General features: G+C 33.3%; 1 protein-coding gene across 3 annotated transcripts in view; it reads left to right on the top strand.

Moving 5' to 3' along the window:
* LOC149564738 (MADS-box transcription factor 29-like) overlaps positions 1 to 17,423 on the top strand; it is a 258,597-nt gene that overhangs the window by 221,278 nt on the left and 19,896 nt on the right. The gene's annotated exons all lie outside the window — the stretch shown is intronic.

Below are 17,423 nucleotides of genomic sequence, written 5' to 3'. Positions count from 1 at the left end.
CATCAGCTGATATCACAAATCCCAAATACACAATCTCCTCTTGCATAAAAGAACAATTTTTCAGATTAATCAACAACTTCTCCTCTTTCAACCTCTACAATACTTGTCTAATATGCTCAAGATGTTCTTCTTTAGTGTTGCTGAATATTAGAATATTATCCAAATAAACAATCACAAACTTACCCAAGAATCTTTTCAGAACTTAATTCATCAACCTCATGAAAGTACTAGATGCATTAGTCAAACCAAAAGGCATAACCAACCATTCATACAAACCATCTTTTGTCTTGAAAGCAATCTTCCATTCATCACCTTCTCTTATTCTAATTTGATGATAGCCACTCTTTAAATTAATCTTGGTAAAATACTTTTCTCCACTCAAACAATCCATTATGTCATCCATCCCTGGCATATGAAATCTATATTTCACTGTTATCTTGTTAATGGCTCTGGAATCAGTAGACATTCTCCATTCTCCATTCTTTTTAGGTGCTAATATAGCAAGTACAACACATGGACTCAAGCTTTCTCTGATCAAACATTTTTGCAACAACTCATGCACCTATAATGAGTGGAAAGATAAATTTATGTCTATAGAGTAGATGGTAGAAGGTGATGAGAGAAAAGATGATGAGGAAGAAGAAGGTGCAAATGTAAAAGTCACCCTTATAGTTAATGATAAAGACAAGGAGAACCCTCGAGTTAAAGTAAGTTTGTAGGTAACTGGAGATGACTCATTGCTTTCAAGCTTGATGGCCACTTACTTCGACGAATTAGAATAATCAAAGAATCAAATCATAGTACCCTTGTCTTTCCAACTGGTGTGACAAAAAGGGACCCACAAAAGATTGTTTGATGTATCGATCTTTCTGTTATTTGCAGTTTTGTCTTTTTATGATAGGTGTTTGCAAGTATCTTTTTGTAAAGGACACTTGTCAATCACATTTGCCCATTGCTTGTTGCAACTCATGCTTATATAAATGAGTTTTTAAGGCAATGTGATGGTCCAAATTTTGAGGTTTTTTTTGGAATTATAAAGAAATAGTACAATCAATCCTGTTTCATGTAGTATTTTTAGATACTCTTAAGTGTACTTTTTCTCAGAAAATATGACATAACTAGTTGAATTTTTTTGGCTTCTGTTGAAATTCTATTGGTTACTATATTACTCATTTCAAATAGATAATACAAAGGGGTATTTACACCATTGTTCTGTGTCATGATTTCCTATCTCCATTTCATGAGCTTGTTTATTTTCAGGTCATTTGAATGAGGTTCATGTGGCTGAATGCAATGTAGATTGGTTGTGTATTGATTCTATTGTTGCTTTTAATTCAATGAATTATATAAATACTTCAGCAGATCAATAGAATTCATGAGTTTACGGAAAGGATATTTTATAAGAATGGGAATGGGTGATTGATGTTGATAAATTCATTCACAAGTTTTCTAAATTAGATCTCCCACCAATAGTAAGTTTTTGCCCAATGGATAAGGCACTGACCATATAAATCAAATGAAAGATGAGAGTAAATCTTGCTTCTGCATGCCAAATCAATTTTAAATTGAAGATCATTTTTAGTCAAGGTTGTTTTGTTGGTCAACACTCGTTCATACATTATTTCTGAGTCATGGGTAGTTGCTATTACTAGGGATTCTTATAAACTCAAGGAGAATTGTGACCAAAATCTGCTTAAAAGGGATATATATGAATCAGAGAGTATCAATAAATGAATAAATTACATGTGTGATAGGGTAGAAGATGAAAATCAGAATGAAACTAAATTATGTTTCATATAGTAGTATCCTAGTAAATTATCCCTTAGGTATACCCACCTTGGTTTAGCAAAACCTAAAGAGTAGAAAACCATCCTTGATTTTGTTGAAGTTTGGCCCAAATGATTTGCACATATAATTGCTAATAGGAATTGGCTATTCGTTAGGTTGTATGAGTATTACCATATTGGTACTAAGCATTTTTTGTTCATTAGTTTCAAACACCAACAAAGAGAATTGACACAAGCTAAGAAATAACTAGAGAAACTTTATTCCAGTAGTGAGAAGTTAGATTAACAAATATTTCACCAAATACCTTCTTATGACAAGACAAGACATTTATATCTTATTAGAGAGAAATTTGCCAAAAAAGTTGAAATCAAAAGAGAACCAAATCGAGTTATTCAATCCCCCAAGGAATCTAATTAATTGATTTTTTAGTGAAACATGATGAACCTAAGAAAATAGAGCAAGTTGATAAACCTAAGCAAGATGAACCACCCAAAGAAGTAAGACATGAGTTCAGAGGTAGATGCTTCATAAGTAACGAAATTGGACATATCAAAGGAGATTGTACAGGTAAGCTTTTAAACCCATTACAAATTTATATTGTTATAATTTTCATGGTTATGGAGATAAAATACTAGAATGTAAAAAACCTAAGTTTGATGGTAATAATGCAAATAGTAGAATGTTTAGGAATAGTAAGCTTGTAGATAATGGAAGAGGTAGATCACAAAGTAGATCCAATGATGGTGAGAAATTCAATGGAGAATTTACAAGTGTAACAATCATGGACACATTGTAAGGAATTGCAGAGCACTTAAGAATTAGAATGGAACAAATAAGAGGAGAAATACACCTATATGTCAGTTATGTAATAACTTTGGACAAACAATGAGATATTGTAGAATGGATAGAAGGAACAAAAATAGAAATGACAGAAGGAATGACAATAGCAGTGACAATAGTCAGAAGGAAACAATTAAGGAACATGTTGATGAATTCAAAGAAGTATTTGTGATAGCTAAGGATCTTGAAAGCTCTTGTACAATTTTGGAGGAATAGTATTTCGATGTACCTAATGAGAAATTAAATTCAAAGATTGTTTGTGATTTATCCTACCTGAATTAAGCTATTTTAGAAGAAGTAGTGAACCAGTTGGTCAAAATTGATGTTAGAGAGAGAGAGAGAGAGAGTTGGAAGTTACATAGATAACGAAAGGTAAAGGACATAAAGAGAAAGTTATGGTCAAGTGCACAAGTCTAGATATGATCTCAGTGAGTAGGAATTTAGAAAACTAGCTTATTGGTAAACAAAGATAGTATTTGAATTTTTGGTAGATACACATTTAATGCACAATCCAATTTGAAATGATTTAAGGATCGCAAACAAGATTGTATGTACCATTTCTTCATGTCAAGTGTATTGAGAAAATTGAAGAGCAATTTGACAACAAAGTAAAGTGCAAAGAGAACTTTGTGAAGTGCAAAGTTGCAAAAGACCTAAAATGGGATTTTAAGGTATTTTACAAAGCTAAAGCTATATTTCTCAATTAATATAGTATAATTGCAATAGCTATTCAAACTATCTATGATGTGAGTGATAGACTATAGTATGTGTTCAAGAAACATCTATTTATTTCACTTTTGGATAACCCATTGGGTGCATTATCACAAGTTCTAGAGAATGTGCTTCATGTTGAGAATATTAGAAGTTATATCCACTATAAGATTGAAAGGATAGGAGATGAAGATATTCACAAAGATTTGGGAACCATGTATAACAATGATTTATCCCTAAAATCCAAGTATGCACACCTGAGCGAGTTGAATTTAGTAAAGTATATGTTTTTTATAGAATTTTATAATCATGATTTGACTCAAATTATTTTGAGTAGGGTACATGATGATTTTTATGGCTAGGTGATGCAAAAATAGTTATCAACAATGACCTAATTCATAAAGTCACAAGTTTTATTTATGAGGGATGTTATCCTGTAAATAAGAAGAATGTAAGCAAAATGGTTGAGACAAACCTGAATACTAGGTTTGATGGAAGAAATATGAAGGTAGACTCTATTCAGGACAAAGGAGTAAAGTTATTAAGCAAGATATTAGGGTGCAAGTTAAACCGTGGATCAAGGCTTAACTCTGTACCAGCTAGATTTTTACATGAGGCTTATATAATGGAAGTTCAAGGGAGAAAATTTAATATATGTGAGATTATGAGACTACAAGTATTCGATAACATTGCCAAAGTGAATAAAACAAAGAGCACAGTTTTTAGATTTGAGTCTTTTTTCTACTCTTTAAGCAAGTTTCTTGGAGTAACAAATTGGGATAGCAATGAGTGCACAATGAAGATAGTAACTCAATGCTATAGATCTAAGTTGGAGAATGTCAGAGATGATGACATTGAAGACTGATGAAAGGTTTCCAGTCAGAAATAAAATAGAGGTATTAAATACCTCCCTTAATGGTAAAAAAGTACAAGGAAGAGATATGCTTCATGGTGGAAACAAAAACACCTGTATGAAAACTGTGGTACCAAGGGTTAAGTTCATAGAACCCATGGAATATGAGGTGAGTGTAGAACTCATAGAAAGGTATACACAAATCATACTCTAATCAAAGAAGGGCACAAAATTCCCTAGATGGGGAACCTATGAGGAGAAAATGAGAATAGTTTAGCCAAAACTACAAAACAAGGTGATGGAGACACGACCCAAGCACAAAATGGACACAATGGGAAAGAGAAAATTTTATTAAACTGTAAAAATATGCTAGTACACTTAGTGTAGAGAAACAGACTCCAAAACATGCCCTAATGGATTACAATAGCATAAATCTAGAGATAAATTCTTCTCCCAATACCTTCTCTCAAACTCCAATCCAAACTACCTTTTACAATGCTAGAAATGTTCTTAAATAGACCTCGGAGGGTTAAGGATTAGGAATACATTCTAGAAAGTGCTAGTTGGAATCCACTGACCAAATAGAAGGCTCTAGAAGTCGCATTAGAAGTCAACACAAAATTAGAAAAATCCAAAAACGGTAACTAAACTTCTGGGAGGCATAACTTTTGAACCGTAGCTCCGATTGACAAACTGTTTACATTTCCAGAAAGCTCTCGAAGTGTTGTTTAGCTCTATGGACCAGCTTTGCTTGTCCCCCATCTTTTGGCCCATTTCGAGGTCATTTAATGCCCCTAACCTGACTTTGAAGCATTCTTAGGAGGTCTCCAGAAATTGAAAAACTGCAATAACTTTCAAATCGTGGGGCCTTTTGACCTAATTCTTTTTTTGGAATGCTCTAAATTACAATTAAATTCATCTGGCCAATTTACACCTTCTAGTTCACTGAAATGATGGCTTAATTACTTACTCCTATTTTTTTGGCATTTACACGTATCCCAAGGCGATTAAAAACTCTAACCCAGAACACTAATAGTGGAACTGTAATAGTTGGAACCTTTATTCGACCCAAATGGGTATCCAGAAATGAAAACACATGAAATAGAAACTAAATCTAAGTACATTTTTTTTGGATGATACAGGATTGCCCTTATACCTCTGGGTGCTCCTGCATCACAAGGAAAGAAAGAAGAAAGTAGAAAACATGATAGATTCCATCCTCAAGGAATCAATCATGACTAGAGAGGAATTTAATGAATTCAAAGGCATTGGGCTAGAAATGAAAGAAAGAAAACAATTTGAAGTGATAGAAACAACTCTTATTGTTGTTACAAGACCTTCAGAAGGTGTGATAATAGCACAACCATGTGTGCAAGCCCCTATTGCACTATATGCAATAGTTGCACTAGTGCAACCAGTTAGAACAAGAGGTGAACAACCTAAAAAGCAATCAAAGGTGGAAGTACCTATTGGGCAAAGAAAGCCAATGATATTGGTAAAGGTTAAGCAAGAACCTACACCATCCACTAAGAAAAGGGTCAAGCAGACCACCAGTGGACTAGGCAAGAGAAGAAAAATGATGCAAGTAAGTGAATCTAAAAGTTCTAAGGATGAAGTTGGAGATAGACTAGTAGTGCAAGATGTGCAGGAAGGCAAAACTACAACTAGAAAGAGAGCATGAAAACCAAAGGTGAAAGGAAACTTGCAACAAAGAATATAACCATTTCCACATAACCCATAATAGATTTGAAACAAATATGCAATTGAAATCCACATGCAACAGAATAGACAACAAAACCACAAAAATTGTGACACGAGATATACCCTGAAAAACCCTCATTAAGGGAAAAAACCAGCCTCCAAAAGCATCCATCACCATGTATTATTCAACAAAAAACATCATTGCAATACTGTTACTAAAATTCTACACATGCTGAATTTTACTTTAAGTAACATTACAGAAGAAACATTCATTTTTTATTCATTTACATTTCATCATTTTTGCAATTATATAAAATCATGAGCAAAAGGAGATATAATATTAATTGTATAAATCATCACTGATATGTACAATTTTCATTTTTACAAAAGTATGAAATGAATGAATAGAAAATGCTGGAAATGAAAAATCTCACAAAAGCTGCAAGTCTAACTACTATCTTTCATACATATTGAGAAGAAGAAAAGTATAACACCTGAGGGAAGAATCAGAGATAACCAGTCATTGCCTTTCAGCCTTTGACTAGTTAAATGTTCCTTGTTGTCACTCCTGGTTCAGCTCTTGATCTGACAGCTCCGAGTCTTTGTTCTCCTGCATGGGAAAAATGGGGTTAGATCTTAAAAGATCTAAGCAATGAATGATTATCTACGACTATGCACCCTTACATGTAATATCTTGCCTATTATAAATACATATAAAAATAAGAAAATGTAGTCTAAGTGTTCAAACAACAAAAGCCAAAACTTTAATGTTAAAGGGACATATTAATTCTGATATGAAACCTTTTGTTATAATAAAAAACAAGCATATTGATTTCATAAAGAATAAATGCATATCATAGAAAGATAGTTTATAAGTGTCACAAGGCCCTGCTCAAACCTCATGGAATAATCTTTTAAATATCACAAAATAAGATAAGAACAAAGGAGAATATTGTCAATGCTTTACAAAATATTAGAGAGGGATGTACAATTGATCTCAAAAGACTCGGAGTCAGGAAGAATTCTTTATAACTCAGAAAGAACATCTTATAAAGAACTGGTTAAAGTAATAGAGGCATCAGATGTCATTGTGGAGGTTCTAGATGCTAGAGATCCTCTTGGATCCCAATGTGCAGACTTGGAGGTTTCCTGGAAGACACAGATAAAAGTTGCCAAGACTAGGCATGCAACAACTCTTGCAGATTTGCAAGTAGTGAAGAATGAATTGGAAACAATGAAATCCGAGTACCATCATTTGATGAATGAGAGGGATATTTCCATAATAAAATGTAGAATACGCTTTTTAATGCATCTGAGGAAATGGAAAAAAAAAAAGGTTGATAAACTCACCTTAAAGCTTATTGCAACAAAGGACTCTTTAGGGATGGTTCATGTTGCACTTCAGGAAGCAGACAAAGTTGTTGCAGCAGTTTTTAACAACCAAAGTGACCATGGTTATGTTCAGCAATGAGTTCAATGCATTATTTACCAAGTTAAGGGGTTTAAATATGTGGTAGCAAATAATCAATACAATACTAAAAGTGGAAAATGGGTGGCGACAAAGTAGAAAACATGTTGGTTCTCCATCAGAAAACCTTATAAATGAATATACAACATTAGGTTTATACTTGGTGTGGACAACTGATGTTGAACATGGTGAGGAAGTCTTCCAAATATAAAAAATATGGAATATTCTTAGTCATGTAGAAGTTCATATTCTTAGAGAATGCTTGGAAAATGTTTTCACAACATATGCGCCAAAGTACATTTTACGATGTAAAGAAAAACTTTTGGATAAGGATGCAAAGACAAAACTACCAAGGCAATGGAAGTATGATCCTAGGTTTGTTTGGTATAGGCATATACAATGACCATAAATGGTTGAATCACTTAATTGTGAATCTCTTGATAAGGAAACTATTACATTGGAGTATACCAAAGTAGAAGAAAGCTTATTGCTGATGACAAGCATTTCCATATGGTCATCACATTTTATAAATTCTTGAAAATGTTAGATGGGAGTGTATGTAGCCAATTCTTCCAAAATAGATGTCCTGAAGAATGGGGATACTCAATGAAAAGAAACAAGAACATTGCCATGTTATACTGAAACTTGCCAACGACATCAAAACCCTTGCAAGTGGCTCGAGTGGTATGCATGCACCAAAAAGAAACAACAAAAACCAATAAAACCCTTCAAAGAAGCTCCAAAAAATATAACAATGGTAGCCAACAAGAAATACTCCAAAAAATTACAAGAGAAACCCAACTCAAGTTTTGTAAAGAATGGAACATAATTTCCAAAATTCTGAAGAACCAACAAAAACCCTTATGTAAAAGCATAAAAGTTGGGACATATTTTATATACATACAACATTCAAGCTCAAAAAATAGAAAACTCAAATGGAGGCTCGAACTTTTCAATTTAGCAAAAGAATGTGAGAAGGGAAACAAAAATTAAGTATTACCTTTGATGATTGATAGAAAACCCAGCAAAAGGGCAACCTTTAAAGTCCAAATGCTATTAACAAATGCATGGAAATATGAAGAATATAGATTCCAAACAGCATCAAGGAAAATATTCCAAGCTTCAGCAAATCCCTTTCATGGTGGCATTAAAGAAACAATGAAACCCTTTTAAATTTGAGCTTCATTTCTAGCTCTAGCAAGCTCAACAATGGCAGCTAAGAACCAAAAACTCTCATGTTTCCTCAACCATTCGAGACTTTTAAAATTCCAATGAAAATGAAAGACTTTTAGGGTATTAACTATATATTATGCCCCTTTTCCATTTTGCATATTTTGTTGATGTCCATAGGTAGATATATGGGGTTTTTTTTTTTTTTTTAAAGGTTTTGTTTTTATTGTGAAAAGGGGGGGTTTTGTTTATACTTTTGTCTTAGGATATATGAGTTTTTTTTTTAAAATTTCTTTTTGCATAAATATTTCATTGTAAAAGGAAAATATTTAAATGATATACTTATAAATCATTTGATATTTTTCTATCATTAATGCAAAAAGAGGTGAGTCATTATATGCATATGTCATGATCTTTTAAGTGAGAAATCAGTTGGAAACATCTAGAGAGAATATAGGAATCAGGGGTCAAATTTAACTTTGCCAAGTTAGTTTAAGGGCCTTTATTGACTGTTGGAATGTTTTGGAGTAATTTCTGATGAGTCACAAGGGTAGTTATGGATTAGTAAAGTCTTATGAGTAATGAGACTTCATTTTTGGAAGCTTCTAAGCCCTCATTTTTAGGCTTCTTTCTACATTAGACCCAAGTGCTAGGTTTGTATTTAATGAAGTTTGTAACTCATTTTAGAGAGTTTTGATTATGTAGAGAAGTTTATGTGACTACGTTCTGAGTCCTTAACCTTATTTGCAAAGTTTGTAATGCATTTTAGAAGTTTAATACAAGTAATTGCAGTTGTGTTCATGATATTTTGTATTAATTTTGGACCTCCTTTCTTTCTACAATTTTGTGTGCAATTTTGTGTGTAGTATCAGGATGATTTGATAAACAATTTGTGAACTGTTCATGTTCCTCATTTGTTTGTCTCATTCCAGCACCTAATTGTAAAAAAGTAAGTCTATTTGTAAGTTGTAATTTGTGTTTCTAAAAGGTGAAATTGGTAAGAGAGAGGCATTTGTATTCCTCCTTTTGCTAATTCATTCCTCAAACCTTATTACAAATTATTTATGCAAGTCTTTATAAAAAGAAGTGTTTTATTTGTACTTCAAATAGCTAAATAATCATTCTCTATCAGATGTGTTTAAACTTTCATATCTATTTTGGTGTATCACCTATTTGTTAGTTTCACTGTATTTTTTAGGTTTATTTCCAGTAATCTCTCTCCTTTTTCTCGGCAAGTTTAAATTAAGTCCATGGAGATTTCACTGAATATTTGATAGGAGCCAGCCTAGAACCTATAGGTCTGACCTCATTTGCATGTCCCACGTAGTAAAGTGATTCCCATGTTATGTTAGAATTATTGAATTTTTTCAGTTCAATATTAGGTACAAATTCTGATACTTAACAAATACAACTATGGAAGTCTTCAAATCCATAGACACTACCAATCAATCCATGTGAACAAGCATGAATCTACACATCCCATATCATGCTTTCAACCTTCACAAATGCTCCCTTGGCTAACTTCTTGAGATTTTTCCTGCTCAACTCTTGCGTTTTCCCTTTTTGACTTCTCACACCAAAAACTACCCTTATGGCTTCTTATATAGTAGAAAGTCCCACAAAACCACTAAGTGGTATTACATAAACTATGTGCTAAAACCATGTGCTACGTAACCCACTAACCTCGCATTTAATATTAGATATTAAATAATTACATGAAATATTGTCACAATGTTACAATACAACTTATAATGTATATCCGATGGGAATATTTACATGTTTCATGTCCATCTAGGTCCAACATTACATAATAAAATAAAATAATACAATATAGCAATATTATGCAATGTGTGCACAACACCCATTATCTCTACAATTGTCCACTTGTATATGTTGCATAAGGTCAATCTGTAGCCACATAAATAAACAAAGGAACAATCCCTCCCAGCACATCCAACATCATGGATCAAAGTACACCATGTGCTCCATCCTAGTACCTACAACAAAATCAAAGTATCCAGCTTCTCAAAAATGAATGAAGCCACCTTCTATTATGCCATTGCCACCAGACATACATAAAAACCATCCAAAGAGAAAGCCATCCAATCCTATCATATTAGAAGATCATAAAATCCTATACCAACTAAAATGTCAAGCACAAAAATTTGATCCAAAGGTAATCACATGTATCTGAAGTTGTCAGAATATGTATTACTAAAATAACACCTACAACAAGTGTCAAACCCATCCAACTATCGATGCATCCAAAGGTATAACAAGTGAATCTCACATCATCAACATATCTAGATCTATAACTTGCAAACACAAGCCTCAAGAGCTATACCTATGACATATATACTAAGAAGGTCCCACTACAAAAGATAATATCAAATCTATAACCAATCCACTCTCAACATTTCAAAGAAGTGAATCCATGTAGTATCAAGGACATCCACAATACATAAACCAATAATGTGCAAGAACAACTCTCATAATAAATCTCCAATAGTTTCCTAAGCTCTCCCCAACCAATAGAGGAAAGTGATAAAGGAAAAGCCATGTCATCTCTCACACAACAACATTAGCACAAACTAGCAATCACAATCTCTATCCAATCTCAAATCTAATGTAAGTGAAAATCGAATATCTAGGAAGATAACCAAGACCAAAGAGAAACCATGCAAGTCATAACATGTATCATGTCCTTCTACACACACCTCTAGATGTAAACTATGCAAGTATAATATCTATAAAACCCCAACAAGAATCCTCAACAACACCTAATACATACCATATAACTGACTATGGATGTAAGCCTCTCACAAGAAGATCAAATTCATAAACCATTCCTAACTCAAGAAATAACCATTCCCAAACAAAAGAGTATGCCCAATATAAAACCATCTCCCAAACTTAACCAGCATAACAACATATGTACATGGAGAGAACCAATGCTAATTCATCTCTCAAATGAACCCTTCAAAACTAACTCATGTACCATAGCTCAAGATCCATATTAATAAAAGACAAGCATAAACATAATGCACTTGAGAGAAACAATGGGATATGCCTTTCAAGTACAAAATTGCCAAGTAGACCAAAAGTTTGGAATGAAAATTCTCATCAAGATAACCAAGTCTCCAACGAAGACTCATCTAAGAAAAAATCTCCTCTCAAATCTATATCAGGTGAATGCCTCTCAGAATTCTTACTAAAACTATCAGCTGTCCTAAGAAATGCTTCTCTAATTTAAGATAAATAAACATCATCACCATCTTTAAGTATCCATGAGCATTTGTAACCAATCAATCCATACCAACTCCAAATGCAACATAGCAGTATCATGAAGTATCCATCTTATGATCAATGTACTCAATACCAAGAAACTAAACCAAGAAACCAAAGATATAATATGCTCCATATGAACATACTATAATATATCAAAAATTTAATTGTGTATCAAGAGTATACCATAAAATAATAATGAAACAATCCTCGCTAGAAGGATAACATGTCAAGTAAAAATATAAACCACACCTTTACCAAGAACCCCATTAGTCGATAAGATGCAACCATCTCCACACACCATGAAGAAAACCATCTCCTCACACCATAAAGATAACAAGTGTACCATGCAAATATCGAAGACACTTTTATAGTAATAGAATCTAAGATAAACCTCCAATATCGCCAAATACTCAATCATTATATTAATGCCAACAACTCCCACTCAACCATGGTACCAAGTCGTCCATGACATTATATAAATCAATCTTCTACATGAAGATCCTCCAAGTCTATACACACAACTAAAGTATCAATTCCAAGTGAAACCAAGATCTCCAAACCAAAAAGATACAAACCAAACTGACTAATTTTGCACTATCACCCCATCACTACCACAAACTCCCACTAAACTATGTATCTAAGATATTCATGACATCATGATGAAAAACATCCTCTGACCATGAGAATTAATCAAAGTATCAAACCATCAAAGAACTCAAAGTGCACATCATGAGCTTCCCAAAAGAAACCAAATAACCATGATCCTTAACCAAGACAATATACCACCATAACCAAATCAAAACTTTAAACCAATGAACATCAAGGATTTACCTATATATTCAATCATGTCATTCCAAAAATCCATGGCACCATGATTACATCCATGAACCGACCATCTAACTCTCAATATGTCCAACCTGTCAGCATAAAATAGTTAGCCACAATCCTCCACTATCACTATACTTGGTAACAACATCCTATTCCTTCTACATGTAGAAAAATAAAAAAATCATCTGACTTAGGGCATAGACAACCCAAATCCAAGCCACCAATCTGAATATGCATCAATAATTAAAAATCAATAGACAAAGACAACCCATATCATACATACCCAAACCAAACACTAATAACCATATCATCATCTTAAATCTTAAATTGATATCAAATCTTAAATCTTCAAACATACATTATCATAAACTCATAATGTTACTTGCTAGAGATGCTTTAGAATAATTGAGAGCGGGGGAGGGGGTGAATTAGTTATTCAAGGTCCAAATTTCCTATTCAAACTTTTTCATCACGTGTGCCCATTAAACTTATTCATTCATCCAAGCTTTAACTTTCCTATTTAACAAGTTACTGTAAATCAACATGCAAACATAACACATAAAAAGATCAACACATAACACAATGATTTACATGGAAACCCAATTTGAGAAAAAACATTAGTAACATGCTACTCAATTTTCACTCTTCTGAAGTGATGCCCTATGAAATGTCTGCCCTATTAAATGCTACAACACACTATTAAATTTGACCTGGTTAAATAATTTAACCACCCTATTAAAAGTGGGTCTGGTTAGTGGACTTTAGAACATTCACTTGGAATGCCACCTTGTTAAAGGATTTACAAATGGCTATTAAACAAACCTAAGTCCATAGGATTTTCTTTTACCCTAACTGATACAATTGCTAGAGAGTAACAATAAGGGGTTTTGACCTGATTACAATATACAACTTAACTTGTAGATTTTAGATCACTCTTCAGCTCTTTTACATTTGCCTGGCATTCAGTCTCTGCAACTCTAACAGCTTGCCCTCCTTTCAAGCTTATTCTCCTTGAGTCTCCATGCTCGATGTACCAATGCAATCCTCTCTTTCTGACCACTTCATAATCTGGCACTCCAGCAACTCTTGCTTCTTGGTCTCTGACTCCTCTTGAATTCACTTAAAAATGGTTTATATAAAATTTTGTGCCACCAGCTCATCATCTTTATCCTCCAACTGGTTCACAAAATTCAAGGTAACAACTTTGTCGGCTCAAATTTGGTGAATCTTTGTCATTTTCAATAATGCAGCAGCTCAGCACTATTGAAATTCTGGTGCTCGACACATACTATGTTACTTGGCATCAACTATGTTTTACTGATGCTCGACACTTGAAGTTTACTCGAGACCTACTAAATTTTTTTTACACTTGGCTCCTTCTATATAACTTGGCACTTGAACTTCACTCGACACCTGAAGTTTACTTGGCACACATTAGATTTTGAATTTGCTTGGCTCTAACTAAAAATTTTCTCAGCTTAAACTAGCTTGCTCGACACCCACTGATGAACTTTGTTTAAGCTTTGCAGTCAACCTTGCTCTAACTTATACTTCTAATTTTTCTAAGTGTGACTATCCTTTGTGTCTTTGAATATGTTACCAATACATCATTTAACTAATGTCTTAGCTGATCCTTGTACTTCATTACAAAATCATAACTCAATCTTTCCCTTAGGTGCTCTTGTTATATCTTGTTGATTAAATTCTCTTCATCAATCAACTAAGTGATAGTACTTGGATCTTATGAACAATTGTCATTTTTACAAATAGTAGGTTTGACATCAATGACAAAATAATGATTGAAAACATTCTTTTAACAACAATCTCCCTCTTTCAATCAATCTTCTTCATCAATGATCTTTTCAATCAGATTTCAAACAATCTCCCTCTTTGGCATTGATGGCAAACCAAATTGATTAACCATCAGACTAAACTATTTAACCATGCTAACTAGGTTAGAATATTAAGTCAAATGCTAAAAAGAAAATTGGATTGGATTACACAATTTCTTCCTCTCTTGATCTACTATCCAGATTGCTTTACTTCTACTTCTCCCTCTTAGCTGTTGTATCCTTTTTATTTCCTTTCTTCCTTCTTACATTCTCTCCCTCTATATGCATTGCTCATCTTTCTACTTTTTCTTTCTCTGTCCATGTTTTTTGATCAGTTTTATTATTTCTCCTTCAATCTTATTGAATGTTGTTATGCAAGTGTAACATTTGCAAGTTCTTTCAATTTCTCCCTCTGTCACCTTGCTTGTGACTGATTTGGAACTTCATCACCTCAATTACTTTAGGCATGAATCCTAAAGTAAATATCCTCTGCATCAGTGTGTAATATTTCAACAATCAGCTCATTTGATGCAGGGGAGATTTGTTTTTTTCTTCAAGTAGCCTTGGCAACTTACATCTAAGATACTCAAAAGCATCTTTAAGTAGTTCTTTTGTGAAGATTTCAGCAATCTATTCCTTTGAGCTAACATATTCCATCACTTGTTTGTCTTCCACTAATTCTCTTACGTAGTGATACTTGATTGCAATGTACTTGGTTTTGGCATGCATTACAGGGTTCTTTGATATGTTGATAGCACTTGTATTATCACAATAAAGTATCACAGGCTCATTTACCTCTTCCTTCATACCTTGCAATAGATGTTTGATCCATACAATATTAGTGCAATTGATAGTAGCTGCAACATATTCAGCTTCTACTATTGACTGAGGTACAACTTTGCTTTTTGCTAGTCCATGTAATCAATCTTCTTCCCAAGAAAAGTGCTCCTTCACTGGTGCTTTTTTTGTTATCACTATTGCCTCTCCAGATTGCATTAGTGTAGGCTCTTAATTCAAACTTTTCACTCCTCTTCTAGTACAAACCAAAGTTATCAGTTCCTTTTAGATACCTCAGTATTCTCTTCACTGCCATTAGATGATTTTCTCTTAGATTTGCAAAAAATCTTGCCACTATTCCAACTGCTAATGCAATGTTTAGTCTACTATGTACAACATACTGTAGCTTTCCAATCATTGATCTATACATTCTCTGATTCACTTCAATTGACTCATCATTCTTTAATAACTTATGTCTTGTCACCATTGGACTGTTAACTAGTTTTGAGTCTTCTAATCCAAATGTATTGAGTATCCCCTTGATATATTTTGATTGGGTCACAAATATGCCATGCTTCAATTGATGTACTTGTAATCCAATAAAGAATTTGATTTCTTCAAACATTGACATTTCAAACTCATGTTTCATTTGATCAGCAAAATCTTTGCATAGAACATCTTTCTCTCCAAATATTATATCATCTACAAAGATTGCAAACATCAAAATGTCTTTACCTTTTTCTGTCTTGATGTATAGGTTATTGTTGTCATCTATTCTCTCAAATCCTATCTTCACAAGATATTTATGCAGTCTCTCATACCATGCTCTAGGTGCTTGCTTCAAATAATAAAGTGTCTTATGTAGTTTGCAAACCATATTCTTGTTGTTGTAATAAAAAAATCCCTTTGGTTGTTCTATGTAGACTTCCTCTTCTAGTATACTATTCAGAAAGGTATACTTCACATCCATTTGGTAGACTTTGAAACCTTTGTAAGCCGCATATGCAAGTAATATTCTTACTTCTTCCATTCTTGCAACAGGGGCAAATGTTTCCCCATAATCCAGTCCTTCTTGTGCATAGCCTTTGCAAACTAGTCTGACTTTGTTTCTAGCTATCTCACCATTCTCATCAAATTTGTTCCTAAACAACCAATTGGTAATAATTACATTCTTATCAGCTGGTCTGGGAACTAGGGTCTAAATTTTTTTCTTCTCAATCTGGTCTATCTCTTCTTCCATAGCTTTATACCAGTCATCATCTTAAAGTGCATCTTTCACTATTTTGGGCTCAACCTTGCTCAACAGACATGATTCATTTCTTAGTCTATTCCTTGTCATTGGTCTTGCATCCTTGTCACCAATGATTTGATTTGTAGGGTGATGTCTTCTCACATACTTGGCTAATCTTGGTTCTATTCTTCTTTCCATGTTTGATCCTTCGAAGTCATTCTGTTCTTCTCCATCTGGTACGATTAGAAATCAATGAAGGAGTGACTAGAGGTATCTTCCCCTAAAGTTTATGCATGGACATGATATCCTGTATCAATTAAATCTTTAAAATTGTAATCATGTTACATAAATTTTTATTAAAAAAATTTAGTTTGTACCCAAAAAATAAGATTTACATGTAAGGTTTTTTCTAGTGGAAATATATTTGGTGAGATTTTAGATGATATTCAAGCTTAAATAAAAAGAACATATATAGTAGAATAGGAAACTTGTGATGAAAGTGGAAATCAAACAAGGAAACTCAGCTACTATCAACTAGGTAAAATGAATATTTTATACTTGCTACGTACAATTCAGTTCTTTATAATTAAGCTTGACAACTAGCTAGATTGCAACAGGATATAAATTTTTAGTTAAACCTAAGTTTAAAGTGACAAGTTCAAAGCTAGATTAGATGTAGAAATATTTTTCAATTAATGGTGGACCACTTTTCAATTAAAGAATACATTGGGAAGATACATTTTCACTTGTAGATCAAATGCATATTATGAGACTTATGTTTGCACTTCCTACCAAGTTTAATTGGAGCCTTTATCTTAACATTTTAAAATCAAGATTTCAACAATGAAAAACTTAGGCTTGTAGAGAGTGGAAACAAACATTTTATATGCATTTTTAAGACTACTGTATTGTCTCAAACAAGAAACAAAGTCATAA

The sequence above is a fragment of the Cupressus sempervirens genome, chromosome 3 (assembly GCF_028749045.1).
Source record: "Cupressus sempervirens isolate cs-2001-9-10 chromosome 3, ASM2874904v1, whole genome shotgun sequence".
NCBI classification, from domain to species: Eukaryota; Viridiplantae; Streptophyta; class Pinopsida; order Cupressales; family Cupressaceae; genus Cupressus; species Cupressus sempervirens.
This window is presented reverse-complemented; position numbering and strand designations above follow the sequence as displayed.